Source organism: Euprymna scolopes, chromosome 2 (genome assembly GCF_053919585.1).
Source record: "Euprymna scolopes isolate OS-2025 chromosome 2, ASM5391958v1, whole genome shotgun sequence".
NCBI classification, from domain to species: Eukaryota; Metazoa; Mollusca; class Cephalopoda; order Sepiida; family Sepiolidae; genus Euprymna; species Euprymna scolopes.
Window position 1 is genome coordinate 136,946,587 of NC_136483.1, and position 17,586 is coordinate 136,964,172.

The 17,586-nt window shown below is 33.7% G+C and overlaps 1 long non-coding RNA gene across 2 annotated transcripts in view; it reads left to right on the forward strand.

Annotated features, from left to right (window-relative positions):
* Positions 1-248: 248 nt before the first annotated feature.
* LOC145241583 (uncharacterized) overlaps positions 249-17,586 on the forward strand; it is a 56,496-nt gene continuing 39,158 nt past the window's right edge. For both annotated transcript variants that reach the window (XR_013862588.1, XR_013862587.1), the window contains exon 1: positions 249-522. This is a non-coding gene — a long non-coding RNA (uncharacterized LOC145241583). The remainder of the gene's footprint in view (positions 523-17,586) is intronic.

A 17,586-nucleotide genomic window follows, 5' to 3' on the forward strand; every position in this document is an offset into this window, starting at 1 on the left:
AATCAAGGCTATATCATCTAGGAAACGCTTTCCTTTCAAAAACAACGTCATGGCCGAGAAGTGGTGAAGGTCAGAGGGTTGCAAGATTTGTAGAGTAGGTGATTTGGAGGCGGATTTAATAGTCACACGTCCGTGTTTCTAATCTAGAGACATGTACGTTGTGAAATGGAGGATTTTTTTTGTTTGTTTTTTTGTTTGTTTTGATTTGTTTTGTTTTTTGTTTGTTTTTGGTTTTTGGTTTTTGCAGGAGGAGGATATGTTTGCTAATTTTGCACCATCTCTTGATTCTGGTAGCTTCTTTTGATTTCCTCAGAAGTGAAATATTATAAACTTCCGTAATTGTGCGACTCTTTGTCAGGATATCTATTATTACCGCTATACAATAGTGCCATGAGTCTTAATAAATTGAGGGCCGTACACTTGCCTTCTTTGAAGGTGTTGATTCCAAGTTCTTCCACTGCATTGACTGGGCTTTGGTTTTAATTGTTTCGCCGTCAACTGGGCTGTTTTTTACAAGCAGGGGTAAGTTTATTTTTCGTCGACATTTTTGCAAAGTCATCATATTCCTTGCAATGACTAAGCTTAATTTGAACGGTAGCGACGTTGTATGTCACAGTCAGCGCGGCGACTAAACCGTTTACTTTTTTTTTCATTTCTTTTTCCTCTTAGCGTTACATGTTCGAGCCTGCCTGTCTGCCTGCCTGCCTGCCTACTACTTTTTTGCGCTCACACGGGTACTCACTGCTATTTATATTTTTCTTATGGGTTGGCTAATGCTTTTTTGTTTGAAACATGTTTGTTTGATTCCGTTGATCAATACACTTACCATAAAAACTCTCCATACCCGGGCAACGCCTGGTACTCCCGACAGTGATAGACTCAAGTTTTATCCTGCATAATCAGTTTTTTTTTAAACTTTAACCCATATTTTTAGCACATTTTCAAATTCACTCTCGAGCACTCGACACATTCTCGCTTCTAGAAATGTGTCAAAAACCTGCGAACCCGCCTGGCGGATACCTTGTGCTTATACAAAGGGTAATCTTTAAAATGACAGTTTCAACTTGATTGACAGGCGCCACATCAGCACTGGAAGTTGTTTTTACAGATTTACCGGCAAGTTGGAATTCACAATACCAGTGTTTATAGGGTATCATTGTCATGCGTTTCTTTAATTTCATCACAAATCTCCTGCGTCTTTTCAAATACAAAAGCCTGATCACTGCACAACACTTAATAGGTTCTATTTAAGAACTGACTCAGTTCAAAAACCTTTAAATCAGAAACCATAATTACTTCAGAGCTGCAGTATATCACATATCCCGTAGATATAAAAACCATTGCACATGCATTTAGTTTAAAGTAATATTTTCTTTAGTTCCTTACACTTATGTTATGAACAGAGTTCTTTTTATCAATCACACTTAAGTTTAAAAACCATTTTTTTATGCTTCGTGCTTAAGTTTAAAAATAGGATTTTCTTTTATCTACTACGCTTAAGTTTTGAAATACAATTTTCGTAGATTTTTCAAGCATAACCGAAATAAAATTTTCTGTACACACTATTTTTTTGTTCCACCACGTTAAATTATGAAATATAATTTTCTTTGGTTTGTTAGTCTAAGTTTCAAATGGATTTTTTTTTTATCTGTCACGCTTAATTTTTCAATAGCATTTCTTACTGCTTGTGTAGTGATAATGACTTAAACTGAACTTTTAATTGTAGAAGTCAAGTATCATGATTCAATTGTGGTTTAAACAGAAACAACCACTTCGAACGCGCCTCTGTCATATGAAAAAGCCTAGTGCTGATTTTATGTGTCGAGCATTTCGGCTTGTGTGGTTATAAAACTTCTCAAATGCACTTTCGATAGAGGTGTTAACTTTGGTTCAAATCGCCTGTTCCGTCTTTTATCGGATTTTTTCGATTACCGATTATCCAGGCTTATCGTAAACATTCCGAGACAACCCCTACCTATGAACACTGCTAGGCATATAAAATACGTTCATGTGAAATTTCATAAAAATCGGTTCAGCCATTTTGGAGTCGATAAGGAACGAACACAGACACATACAGACGCACACATACACAAAGTTCCTTTCATATAATAGAAAATAGATGTACTATTATTTTTATAAACGCAGTTTGCCAAAGTCAAACGTATATCTCATCGACAGACGTGTGAAAACTACACTCATAATTATTAAAGATATTATTCCATTACAATTGAAATACATATGCTGCTAAGACGACCGAATAGATCATTTCTCTCCGACAGGTTCATAAGAGTAGTGGTTGATGGGCAGAAATCAGAGGCCCACAGTATAAATGCTGGAGTCCCTCAGAGGTCCATCCTGGGCCCAACTCTCTTCCTGAGCTACACCAATGATCTCCCAAAACACATACTTAAATCATTCGTTGACATCTATGCTGATGACACGACCATCTATGGCAACACATCAAAGACCGTAAATGACAAATTTCTCTCTGATTCTCTCTCCTCTGATCTTGGGCGCATGGTACAGTGGGGGAAGAGGTGGCTGGTCACTTTTAATGCATCCAAAACCAAGCTTCTATCTTTACATTATCAACGCTCTGAACCCCATCTGGCATCAATTGAAATGGATGGCTCTCGTCTTGAGGAGGCTCCATGTTTTGACAATCTTCTGGGTTTGACCCTTACTCCTGATCTGAAATGGAACACGTACATCAGGTCTGTTGCCAAGGATGCTGAGAAAATAGTGGCATCCTTCTACTGCTCCATAAGATATCTCACTACTGATGCAATTCTCTATCTGTATAAAAACCAAGTACGTCCAAGGATGGAGTACTGCTGCCACATCTGGGCAGGAGCTGCTAAAAACACCCTATCCTGCCTTGACAGAGTACAAAATAGACTTCGTGGTTTAGTGGGGGATGCCCTTTTCTCCTCCCTGCAGCCTCTCTCCCACAGAAGAGATGTTGCGAGCCTGTCTTTGTTTTATCGTTATTTCCATGGCATGTGCTAGTCTGAGCTCTAATCCCTCGCCCCCCCTCGCCAATCTTTCACGAGAAACACCCGTCTGGCTGAAACTATTGTCAATAATTTTCCCCATTCTTTATCTGTGCCTAAATCCAAACGTAGATTCCATGAACAAAGCTTCATTCTCAGAAGTGCACGACTGTAGAACTGTCTTCTGTTTGCCTGTTTCCCACCTGACTACAACTTGGATGTCTTCAAGTCCAACATAAACAAATTCCTGACAAACCGCCCCCTTAAGTAAGACACTCTATCAAATCTCCAATACTAATGATTACTACAATACTATCTCATTGATTACTGTACAAGCAATAACCCTTATCCTGAGTGGCGTCCGGGCCTTGATAAGTGATGACCCCATGTAAAAAAAGAAAAGAGAGAGAGAGAGAGAGAGAGAGAGAGAGAGAGAGAGATACGCATGCGACTTGAGACGAGTCTTTTTCTTAAACGTCCGAGCTAGAAAAATCAGGATATTCGATTTTATATTATCCATGTCGATTGGTATTTTGATTTCCTGATATTAATTATTCAGGGGAGATTACATCAATCTGGTTCAAAAGGAGTCACTATAATTTCGAAATAAACAAAGTCATTGTTACTTTTGTTTGCAAGAGGAGGTAAATAATTTTACATTAGCTTATGTGGATATCAATAAACAAACATGGCGAATTTGATCGTTTTAAGGTGACGTCATCAAAGCTGACGTTAAATTTACTTCGCCTTTATACATCGGTAACGACCGTTCAATGTCTGAATCAGGAGTATACAAGAGTTCTCATTCATTCATCGTATTCCGGTTAGTGACATAAAGGTCGTTTTGTTTAGCGTTTATTAAAGGCTTCTTTTGTTTAATATAAGAGCTTTGCACTTTGAAATCATGTTTTGAAAAGTGAGCGCTGCAATTATAAATATAGAGCAAGACAATAACTAAATATGGTCAGATATTATTATGTCTACTAAGACAGTTGATGATAGTGAGAAATGATCTGACATGCAATATAAAACACTATATATATATATATATATATATATATATATATATATATATATATATATATATATATATATATATATATATAGGCAGCATGTTTTCTCTATGGTATATTTCATTATATAAAATAGGCGTTTTTTGTCTGTTAATTCTGTTTTCGATCCTTTCCTACTTCCGAATAACAGTCTTTACTTTTAGCGGAAACTAGCTGATGTAATCACCATATTTATCATAAGTCCTAGTGCTTTCCAATCCTTCAGGATTCATCGTCAGGGATAAATTAATCTAACTGTTTTTGAACAATCTCTAAAGTTTTTTTTTTCTCATTGGTTAATTATTTTATTTAACATTTAATAATAATATATTTAATAGATAAATAACGTCTATTGTATTTAATTACACACACACACACACACACACACACACACACATATATATATATATATATATATATATATATATATATATATATATATATATATATATATATATATATATATATATATATATATATGAATGAGTTGGCCCTTATTTTTTTGTTGGACGTATTTATTTATTTTATTATCTACATATTAATAACATATCGTGTGTGTTATTTATTTATTGTTTGTGTCACGCTTACACCCGAGTGACTATCGTTTAATTGTTATGACCTTCTATTTCTTGTAATAAATAATTTTACTAAGAATTTTTCATAAGTTTTGGTTTCGGTTTCGATTACAGCTGATGGCACTCAAGTAATTTATTTTTTTTTGTAAATAATTTTACCAAGAATGTTTCATAATTTTAGTTTCGGTTAAGATTATAGCTGAAGGAACTCAAGTTGTATATATATATATGTATACACACACACACATATATATATATATATATATATATATATATATATATATATATATATATATGTACTCAAGTTGTGTATATATATATTTCTATATCTATCAATATATATATATCCCTACATAGTATCCCTGCAACTTATGTCCCTAATAGTAACCCCTCTACATCAACGTGGCAAGTGACCCCCCCACTAAAATACCTACTACTTAAAAAAGAATACATCTTTATTTTTACCTTTAAGCTATAAAGAGAAATAATGGATATCTTCTAAAGTTGTTTGCACGCACCCACGTTTGTTTATCTAATAGTTTAGCTCGAACGTAAAACACCAGACGCCATTTATCATTTTTGGAAGGAACTTGGCATTGATTTTCGAATCTCGGCGCGGATACATTAAAGCGACTAGCTATACTGAATAATGATCGTGGTACGACGAAACACTGTCGGTGAATAAATATAGCTCTCTTGGACTTTTTCTTGCCATTGGTTGGTTTACGAGGTTTTTGGTCGAGATTACGAAACCTTGCTTCATGACACCCGGCTAAGCCAACATTACATGCGAAGATCCATTGTCTCTGCGGCTTGTAAGTCTGTAATTTTAATTGTTAAAAGTGTCTGCCTCCTTTTTCTACACATAAACAAACAAATAAACACCTACGTCCTCGTGTTCCATTGTTTAAAACATTTTAATTCGATATTAAATATTCGCAAACTCTCGCAATAATTATTCAAATTAATATTGCCGTTTCAGAATTGAATCACGATTTATATGCCGCAGTGGGAAACAAAGATGGAGAATAATACAAAAGTTGTGTATAATTAAAACACATTTTCAAAATAATAATAACAAGAACAATAACAACCAGAAAATAGAATGGCATATTCTTGATTAAGAAAATTAAGATTATCGCCCGAGGCCTGCAAGTTCCTCGGCGCCCACGTGCGACTGATAGAAAGTGTTGATATCGCTTCCAAAGAAACGGGACACGAGGAGCGCCATGTTTATAATGGCTGCAAATGTTCATCACATCACGAACTAGATAGAGGATCTTCGTCGTACAGAATGAAATATCATATCCCCAACACCACCATGTGAATCTATGTAAATTCTCAGCCTTTTTTGCATGTGATTTAGCGCAATAGAAATTAACTTGAAGATGCAATATCTATATATCTATGTATCTATAAAAGTGAAATTGTCTGTGTGTATGTTCTGTGTGTGTACATTTGCCTACCAAACTACCCAGTCAATTTTCACTCTACAGATTTGACATAAGACGTATTGAGATTCGGGAAAATATTTTTGATTTGTTTTCGACCAGAAATTTGGCTGTCAATAGGTTCAAAGTTCAACAATTTGACCTTTGAAAGCTCTACCAAATTTGGCTGCCAAGGGGTCAAAGTTCAAAAGATTTTACCTTTGCAGTCTCTAGCTAACTATTTAGCAAATTTTGGGTCTAAACGTTTGACATTTTACATAAAGGGTATTCAAACATGCAGCAAGCTTTCTAATCGGTTTGGAGGCAAAAGAATTGTCTGCCAAGAGATCAAAGTTGAGAGAGTTGACCTTTGCAGACTCTACCAAACTCCTCCGCCAATTTTGGGTCTAAACACTTGTAATTTTAGATGTAGGTTACCTGGACATGAGTCAAACTTTTTAATATACATATGCACATGAAGTTATGAACAGTAATAGGGTCCAAGCAAAGCCGGGCTGAATTGCTAGTATATATATATATATATATATATATATATATATATATATATATATATATATATATAGTATAACTCCTATAATTAGAATATCTGCTTCGTTCAAATTAGAGGATGCTGTTCAAGTTTCGTGATAAAAAATATGCTGCAGTTAACTTTAATTTTCTAAGAATAAAAAAAATAGTAAATGAAATTCATTGCTATGTGATACTTCAAGTATATATTAAGTTGAGTTTACGATATATTGCAAGTAAGAATTGTTAAATATTATTACCAGGAACAAAAAAATTGAAAATAAATTAAATCTACTCTTACTTGTTAGGTATTTATTACCTAAGTTATCATCTACAGAAATCATACATCTATGTAAAATACATTTTTATTTATTTATTCATTGAATGAGTCTCATTACAGTTTCTATTTTCATCGATTGAGCTCTCGGGCGCTGAAAATCTGAAAATCTACAATGTCTTGGTTCTGTAGCTTCTTTATGATTATATCTCTTCGGAGTGACATTGCTTGCAAAACATAGTTGTCACTAAAATAAGGACTTTTTTCTAGGAATTTTATAACCGTCTCCATAGACTTTTCTGCATCATCCCATTATATTGCTTCATCAGAGTGTTCTTGGTTATTTACATTAGGGGCAAGAGAAGGGGAGCTGTCGCTATTTTCATCATCATTACTGCCTTCAGAATAATGATCAGTAGTTTCCTCATCTTGTGCGCCCACATTTCAACATCATTTGCATTAAGTGATTTAAAAACAGTGTGGTTGGTGGGTAACCGTTAGGTTTCAAGAATTTTTTCTAGACCAGATGTATTCTCTGATTCTTTCAGTTCAGAAGCCTTTGGCGCTGGGCATAATTTAACCCATGCTTTTGTTAATGTGCTTGCTTGAGCTTGATTCCATTCTTTCCTAGTAAAATGGCGATGAAAATCGCTTATACTCACGGCACTATTTATCATATTAATCATGAAATCATTTCTGTAGAAACAGTTTAAGTTCCAAATAATCCCTTTATCCATAGGTTGGATGAGAGAAGTCACATTAGGTGGTAAGTAGCACACAAAAATATTCCCGTAAGATGACACTAGTTTTAACTCAGGAAGATGTGCTCTACAATTGTCCAACAGAAACAAGCACTTTGAATCAGGTTTACCTAATTCAAGAAAACACCTCTGGACAACTGGCACAAATTCTTGCAAAAAACATTCTTTAAACAACTGTTGATTCATCTATCCATTTCGTGAAGAATAATAGGATACTGGCAAAGGTGAAACCCCTTTCAATGCTCGGGGACACTTTGATTTGCTGATGAGAAGAAGCTTAAGTTTATGAGTTTCAGAAGCATTAGCGCATACCATCACTGTTAGTCTTTCGTTATTTAATTTGAATCCTTTTATTTTCTGACCCTCGGATCTAGCTAATGTTTTTTAGGTAAGCACTTCCAATGTACGCCACTTTAATCAGCGTTGTAAACATCCTCTGGTGTTAAACCATAATCGGCAATTATTGTCTTGAATTTGTCACAATAATTTGATGTTGCGTGTGTATCAGCAGACAGTTGTTCGCCTGACATTGTTAATTGTCTTATACCATGTTTACTCTTAAAGCTCCTAAGCCAGCCTTCACTGAATTTCATATCTTCTGCGATATTCAACTCTTTCTTAAGAGATTTTGCTTTAGCAATTAACATGGGCCCAGATATTGCTACACCTTCATTCCGTTTTGCTACAAATCACCCAGGCAATATTCGATCGAATTCAACTTGATTTGGTCTGCGAAGAGTCCTTCTTTTGACATGTTTTTTTATTTGGAGAGAAAGGAGCAGCCTTCAATATTTCCTCCTTTTTCTTTTTGATGTAAAATAGTGTACTTCTACCAGTCTTATAAACCTCAATATAACGCTATTTTCAACTCCAGTATCTAATTTTTCTATAATTTGGCGTTTTTCGAGTAAAGTCAGTGTCACTTGTCTTCTTTTAGAGTTGCAAGCCATTGTGATGGGTTGTTTTACACTATTTTAAATATAGCAATCTGGAAAAAAATTACAGTTAGTGTAAATTAATTATCAATAGCTAACATACATTGATTACATAGTACCAATATTAACATTTCTGCGCAATATCTGACTAAGCCATGTAAACAGTTTTACTGCAACTTCGCATCAAATATGCTAATACAATTTCAATGACGAGAGAGTTCAAGTTTAGAGAAGTCCAAATGAGAGGAAGTCCAAATTAAAGGAGTTTTATTGCATATATATATATATATATATATATATATATATATATATATATATATATATATTGAAAATTTAGACAATCACATTATATTGATTTTTTTCCATTTATAAAAAAAAAAAATATATTGAGCCCCAACTCCCCCACACCAAAAAAAAAACGTATATTTTAGAAGTGAATATTTTTACATGGATAACAACAGAAGCTGACAGTCTAGGTGTGTATTTTAAGTTAGAATCTAGTCAGTTCCAAAGAACCACTTTCATTTAACGATGTTAGCAACCTTCACCTGGTCTCTTCTGAATGTATGTCAATAACAGAATCAAACCCATAAACAGAGTTTTGTCATGCCGACTTACATGAACATCGATGCCCCCGTTCAGTCTCAAGAGACAATGGATACCCCCTGCACTTGGAATGTTGAGGCAAGGTTTGCGCAATCACTAATCACATCTCCTAAATCAGCACTGCTTGCGTCTAGTGGCAAGGAGAAGTTCTAGACGATTGGAAAAAAAATGCCGAGATAAACAGAGAACACATACAGCATCTGAAATTCAAAAATGGTCACCGATTTTAGTAATGACTAGGCTGAACGTTGCTTAACTGCGATGATCTATAGGTATCCCCAAAACAATGTGAAAAACGGAGCGCATGTTCCCATGAAGTCAGACTTGTGTTAACTATACGAACTATGAAAAAGCAGAACCGACTTAATGATTTTTTAAAACCTTTTTTTATCTTCTTCAAACTGCAATTAAATAATTAATATTTGTTATAATTTTGTCAGGTTTTAAGATTTACACAGTTTAACGATTAATAATATTATAAACATTTGTATATGAAATACCGTTTTACTGAATGTTCTTTTGATTACCTACGGGCTTCCATATTTTGTTCGGTAAAAAGAGACGAACAAAATATGAGGTGGGGGAGCCTACAAAATGCTTAATATTTGTACAATAACATTTTCAAATCTGTTTTAATCTGGCGATAAAATAGCTGACAAGAGCCATATTTATGTAAAAACTTAATATTTAAAAAAAAAATTAAACACAATTAATTAAAAATCTATGTTGTAACGGAACATTTAGAAATAATGGAATTTTAATCGTGTTAATCTTTTAAAAATTAATTAATGTTTACTAAGTTTCTCTTTCTTAGCAATTCAACTAATTATAGTATATAGTAATTCGAAAACCGCTATTATAAAAAACATAATAATAATAAATTTATATCATTTTTTTAATTGCAACTTCAAGGTAAATTTTTGTTCAATGCGTGTATTTAAACTTTTTAAAAAATAAATATTTTTTACTTATTTGAACTCTTATGTTTCATAATGAATAGAAATTTCGATAGATTTAAATATATTTTAATCGAATTTGGAAAAAATAAATATGAAGGGGGGGGGGGGGTAACACGCACTAAAAAAATATTTCCCCTCATATATTTTACGGAAACTGCATTTTATATGTAATTTCATTCAAAAATGGATAAGTATCGAAAATTTCACGAAAATCTGACCATTAGTTGATTTTTGCTAGATTTATTAAACACGAGTATGTTTTCACGTTCGGAATGTCTACTACATGGGAACGTTATTTTAAGGCGCCAATTATGTAAACACGGTTTTCGTCTCGCAATTTCATTATTTTCGTTCTATGAAAAAAAATTTTTTTAATTATTACTGGTTTATTTTTCCCTTCTGTTAAGTGGTACAAAAGTTATACTGATAATATTAATTTATAATAAAGTTACATCGTGTTACATATAGGGTGGGGTAATTCTGTGGTGAATTTTGGCAGTCCCTAATGATCTAATGGAAACCGATATGTTATTGTGATTATTTTCTATAATCCATGTAATATAAAAAATAGCGTTAACGTTAGTCTTTACATATGGCTGCCCATATGTAACTACTAATATTAACGCTATTTTCATACACATTATCAACATACTTTACTTATAAATGCTCGACTCCTAATCTTTAAATTCATAGTGGTCTGACATAACACCCAGTGTTCTGACGTCACATGCGTCTAATACTTTAATGCCACGTGCGTTAGCACGTAAAATAAGGCTGTTAATCGATCAGCGTTATAAAGTATAGATCAATATTTAACAATTAAATAACAATTCAATCTAGCCTTGTGAAAAACAGAAAACAGAAAAAAGAATATACTACAAAGAGAGAGAGAGAGAGAGAGAGAGAGAAAGAGAGAGAGGGGGTATTTGGTAATTGTGCAGAGAAGAGAGAGCCTAACTTTCAAATGTTATGGCTCGATGATTCCCATGAGAAAAAAGAATGGAATCTTTACCTGAGAAATAACAATTGTAAACCACTTTTTTTGCAATAACGCAAACTAATTTGCAACATGCATCGAAAGAAGAAAAAACTGCGTAAATTCTATGAAGATTTATATTGCCAATCCGTCTCCAGAGGGCACAACCTGTGGTTCTTACTTTCTATAGCTCATGTGAAAGTTTGTAGTGGAAGACTTATGATAATAAATACTTCTAGGCTCTAAAATTATTTGACAGAAATGTACTAGACATTTATATAAGATGCAGAGCATAATGGGATTAAATGAATTGTTTAGCGACTATATTAAATTGAATTATTAATTAGAATAAATTAATTAATTGCAATTAATTAATTCTTATTGATTAATTATATTTCTTCGGTGTCTTGTTTACAAATATTGAAGTGTCCTGTAGCCATTTCCCACGGTGAAAACGAAACTTTCTTTTTACAGGGTCCATTTTGAAAACAAAACAATCCAAAAACAAGGGAAACACAGAGGGCGGGATATTATTCATTCCGTAGCCCTGAATAAACACAAGCAAATATAAAGGATTTTAGGGTTCAGGGGATTTAGTTTCTTTCTTTAACAAATGATAGGAAAATCCAAGTCTTATTTATTTGGTTGGATTTTCTCCTTTATTTCCTCAAAAGAAAGGGCTCTCTATTCAAACAACACGAGATTTATGAATGTGCCTGTCAATCGTTTAAGACCAGGCAATTCTCATAGATAGATAGATAGATAGATAGATAGATAGGACCACATAACCATGGATTTGTCCGTAGATAATTTTATTTAAAAAGTTATATGTAGTTTCCTGTATGAGGAAATCACATTTGCTGAAGGGAACCAATATTCCCTTTTACCATTTAGTCAAAATGTTTTACTAATATAATAGTTGAATTCATTCATAATTACGCGAATAAAATAAGCCATTAAACGGCACATACACGTACGTACACACACATATGCATATGTCTATTACTAATACTTACATATTATATAGGTACGGGAAAAATGAATGCCGATGCTCAAAATATATAAACATTTTGACTCTTCCCTTTACTTAAAAATTCACCAAACATCAGGAAATTAACCAATTTTAATGAAATTTTTTACGAAAATTAAGCATCGGAAATTATACCAGTTAAATTTTTATTTTTATTTTTACAGGAACATTATCAAAAATGCCCCTAAAATCCGTATTAATGAATAACTCGAAGAAAAATTAATTTCTCGAACTACCGATATTATCATTGAATTCAGCATTGTTTATTTAATTATTTTTTTAATTATTGTTCAATATCACATAAAACTTATGTTACGCCGAAAGTTTCACATTCATGAAAGCATGGCAAATATTAAAATCTTATATATAAAAATTATGCAAAACCTTTAAATAAAAAAAAGGTAGAGATATTTTTTGCAATTATAATTTTTTAGTGTGAAAATATTAAATAAACAATGCTTAATTCAATGATAATATGGTCCTGGATATGGCCTTAAACTATATCCAGTGGTGAGGCCCCACCTTGCGGGCTTTGGAGAGTATGAAGCCACCCTTTAATTGCCATTGCTCCCAGGTTCACTCTGGACCGGAGTGGTAGTATCTGTTAGGGTCCCAACTATGGGTTGAATAGAAACCGTTTTGAAAACAACAAATATATTCTATTAAAAAAAATTTCTTCAAAATCTTTGGATTCGGCATTAAATAACCTGAAATGGGTTGATATGCCGTAAAACAAAAACAAGCAACCAAATCAATGATAACATCGGTAGTTCGAGAAATTAATGAACGTCTACAATCGTGTGTTAGCAATGGTGGGGAACATTTGGCCAATTTAATATTTTAAACTGTGCGAAATTAATGGCATTCTACGTACATGAAAAAATATTTTCTTTTTTTATTAGTTAATTTTTTTTCTGGCCAACAAATGTGTCGGATCCTTCTAGAGCGCACTGATATGTGTGTGTGTGTGTGTGTGTGTGTGTGTGTGAGAGAGAGAGAGAGAGTGAGAGTTCCCTATAGACTCCGAAATGGCTGGGCAGTTATTTTGCAATTTCAGACAAATATACTATATGTGTCTGAGAGTGTTCCTAGATAGATAGTGTATAGAAATGCTTTCCATAAAAGTTTCGGAAATCAATAATCGAAAATATCCAATTAAAGAAGAAAGAGTTCGATTTTGACCGAAATTAACATTCTTACACGGCCTAATATCATAAGTACATTTAAGAAGTTTTCTCCCCCGACAAGAAAAAGGGCCCCGTGAAAAAATCATTAGTAGTTTCTTTGACAAGACAAGGGTGTGTTTGAAATAGATGTTTCTGTTTAGAGCACAATTGACCATGATGCTTGAATTTTGCATTTTAGACTTTAATTTATGCTCATTATATAAAAATAATTTATAAAATCAACAGCAAGTTCTTATCAATGCTATCTAGACTACATAGTGTTGTGGACTAGATCACTGTGGGAAACAGATTAAGCTTTCTCATGGTGCACCGAGCTGGGCGCCTGACTAAAGCAGGTATTGAATCAATTAGATTGAAAAATGGGCGATTACATCGATTCCAGTGACAATAAAAGTATTGGAAATGTGGAATATTCGTGGATCCTCAAAATACTCCTAATCTACGTCGGGTCTCCTTGCTAGCATATATATATATATATGTATATATATATATATATATATATATATATATATATATATATATATATATATATAACGGCTAAATACAGACCAAAAAAAACATCATGAATTTAAAAAAATAAAAAATGAAAATAAAGGTTAGCTAACCAGGTTTTGTTCCCCACTTATCAAAGCTAAATCGAGGAAAATATGATTAAAACAAACAAAAAAAAAATCATGAATCTGGCGGGGGTAGGAAAAAAAAAACAGAAATAAACGGGGAAAAAATTACATGGAGACTAAATTAAGTCCAAGAATATTTTCTTTTTGCTTGCAAAGAGGTCTCAAAGACTTAAAAAAAAAAGAGTCTCTAAAATTTTCAAATAATAGGGAGAGTGCGAGTGCGACTTACTAAGGATCGAAATTATGTCAGCACTTAAATTCGTGACACACGCATGGTTATTTATTAGATGGTCGCAAATCGCAGAACTATACGTATTACTCAGAACATCCGAGAGTGAAAAATTTGCATAACGAATCTTTGAAGGCACATGCTGTTTCAAACGAAAATCTAATCTTTGCGATGTTCGCCCAACATAGTGCGCACTGCAACTACATTTAAATAAATAAATAATAGAATTATTATGGTGGAGGGAGAAGAACATCTTTGCGAATATACGGCAACATAGGCTTAGTTGAAAAAACAACACGCGGGTTCGATCCAAAATAACACCGTTGCACAAAGAAATTTGCTTAGCAAATCGGTCACTGATGTTACCTAGCCAAGGTGGGCCTAGGTACACAGGACATCTATTAGCTATAATTTCTTTGGGTTTATGAAAATTGGAAACTTTCTTATTGATAGTAGTTTCAACAATATCCAAGGGGTAACCATTATTACAAAGGGTCTTAGTGATAAATTTGAGTTCGTCATCCAAATTAACTTCAGAACAAATCACCGAGGCCCTATGTGCTAAAGTTTTGATTAAATTATATTTTTGGTTTATAGAGCAAAAAGAGTCCCAACGCGTATAGAGACCCGTAAAAGTTGGTTTACGATAAACAGAAGTAAGAAAACAACTTTGAGTGCTCAGTGTGGGAGAGATGTTCTGTGATCAGGGCTGGGTCAGGTAGAGGCGAGGGATGTTACCACAGGCATTTTAGTATGTTTTTGCTGGACTGAAATGTGATCTGATTAAGGTATTTATATATATATCAATCTTCAGTCTGAAAATATTAGTAATGTCTGGCTGCTCTAAAGACGTGGTATACGGTAAAACAGAAAAAAAAAAACAAGGACAAATCAGGATGTATTCATGCATCCGTACATGCATTCACATGATGGGGATTTAGTAGATTCATTTTTGTTACGGACGGTTTTGGCAAAAGAACTGGTGTACTAAATAAGGCAGCCCATTTTATTGAAGTGTTACGCCCGGTTCTTTTGGATAAATATTCCCAGTAGTTTGGTTTCAAACACACAGACACGAAATGTCCATTATACTAAGAATAGCAAAATCTCAAGGTTTCGTTTGTAAAGGATATATTATGAAAACCAAACAAGACCGAGAGACAATTGTTTATTATTTGTTCGCTAGCCTTGAATAAACACAAGCAAATATCAAGAATAAGAGACCAGGTGATTCTTTTTTGGGAACATAACAAGTGATAGGATAATCCTTTTTATTTTGAGTGTTTTTTCCATTACTATTTCAAGACGGTAGTAATGTACACACACACACACACACACACACACACACACACACACACACATATATATATATATATATATATATGCACACACATATATATACAGATACATATATATACGCATATATATACACATATCTATACGCATATATACACATATATTTTTTCTCTCGCTAGATTCAACTACTTTGATGAGTCGTAGACGACGAAACAAGTGTCAGTGGATAATTATATTTTAAAAACAATATATATACCGCTCCCCATGTGGGGGTACTAAGTTGGTTAAAGGAAAAATTATTCCCAACTCGCATTTAGGTAAAAATGCACTTTTGTAAATAATTGAATTCATTCAAAACATATCGCTAAAACCAAAACAAACAACATATATATATATATATATATATATATATATATATATATATATATATATATATATATATATATATATGGCACAATCACACCGATTCCTGCCAGATCACCGAAGTTAAGCAACGGTGAGTCTGGCCGATACCAGATCGTTGATTATTTGAAAAGACTAGGCGCTGTATGTACCGCGCCGAATCGTAGAAATTTTCTAGGTTGGTATCAGAGGGGCTCATGTATTCACTGAGAGAGATTCGCCATTTAGTCTCAAGGAAACTCTGATGTAAAAACCATGTGATCTATTATCCTCTGACAGTCATCTGCACCAACAAATGTTAGCAGTAATACCAACAAGAGTGATTGGTTCTACACATTATAAACAAATCATCTGTGTGAATTTCCGAGCAACTTAGTTGTTGTGACGGAAGCTCATACGTTGATAATCGACGGGAGAGTCCAGCATATATATATATATATATATATATATATATATATATATATATATATATATATATATATATATATATGTTTGTGTGTGCAACGTATATAATGAATTTTCGTCCAGAAATTCTCAACATTTCTTACTTCAAGTCCATTGTAAGAGGCTCCATATATCGATATGTCTATCTTCTTAAAGTTTTAAATTAACATGTTTGTTAGTCTTCCACGCTTAATTTTGTAATTGGTCTGTAAAGCGTCAGTTAGAAATAGCAAAACGCGCAGATTGGATAGACGCATCTCCTGGAGAATAACCGCCAGTGTGTGCGGGCGTGTGTGTGTGTGTGTGTGTGTGTGTGTGTGTGTGTGTGTGTGTGTGTTGTCTTGTTTTCTTTTGTTTTGTTTCTGTTTGCCTGTTACTGTTTTGTTGTTTTTGTTAAATGCAGATCGTTGTCCGTCACGCAGCCAACGGCGGGGATGGTCTGACCTCCGACGATGACCTGGCGAATTGTAATCAAGGTCCGAGTTGAAAAGAAAACAAATACAATTAGAAGAACTGGGTGTTTGTAGCTATGTAGGCCGGGAAAAGTAAACAAGGTGTCTTTTAGTTGGAAATGTATTTGGAGATTTTCAGAAGCTCTTCTTTCAAGAGGATTTCGGATTTCAAAGTTCGAAGTGTTTCCTATTTAAACAGCAAAGGATGTATTTACATGGGTCTGTCAATCTTTGTAAGCCCGAAACACTCAGAGAGATAGAAAATGGAAATTGACATTATATATATATATATATATATATATATATATATATATATATATATATATATATATATATATATAGCTGAACGTGTGTGCGTGTGTCTGGTCACGAATAGGCTTCTATATGGTTGGCCCGTGACGTACTTTTGGGTTAGCTGACGTTTTTGACATACTCAAGAAGATATAGAATGAATTGAAGCCATGCGCCCTCTTTCTTTCTTTCTTTCTTTCTTTCTTTCTCTCTCTCCCTCTCTCTCTCTCTCTCTATCTATATATCTCTCACTAGCACACGCATACACACACGACAAACGTGATGCTGATAGTCTCAGTCTATTTTTATAAATACTCTTATGATATATGCTCTTCAGAATTGTATGCAACCATACTCTACTTCCATTGTTCCATCTCGCTTGACTCGGTGGTCTAGTGGTCTCCATCATTTCGCTATTTTGATTACTCCTTCGAAATCAGCTTCCTATTCCAACAGCATATTTCCAAGAACTGCAGACTTATGGAATCTTATTCATGCTGAGTGATTTCTTCCTTGTGAATCCCTTACATCAAGTAGCTTGAT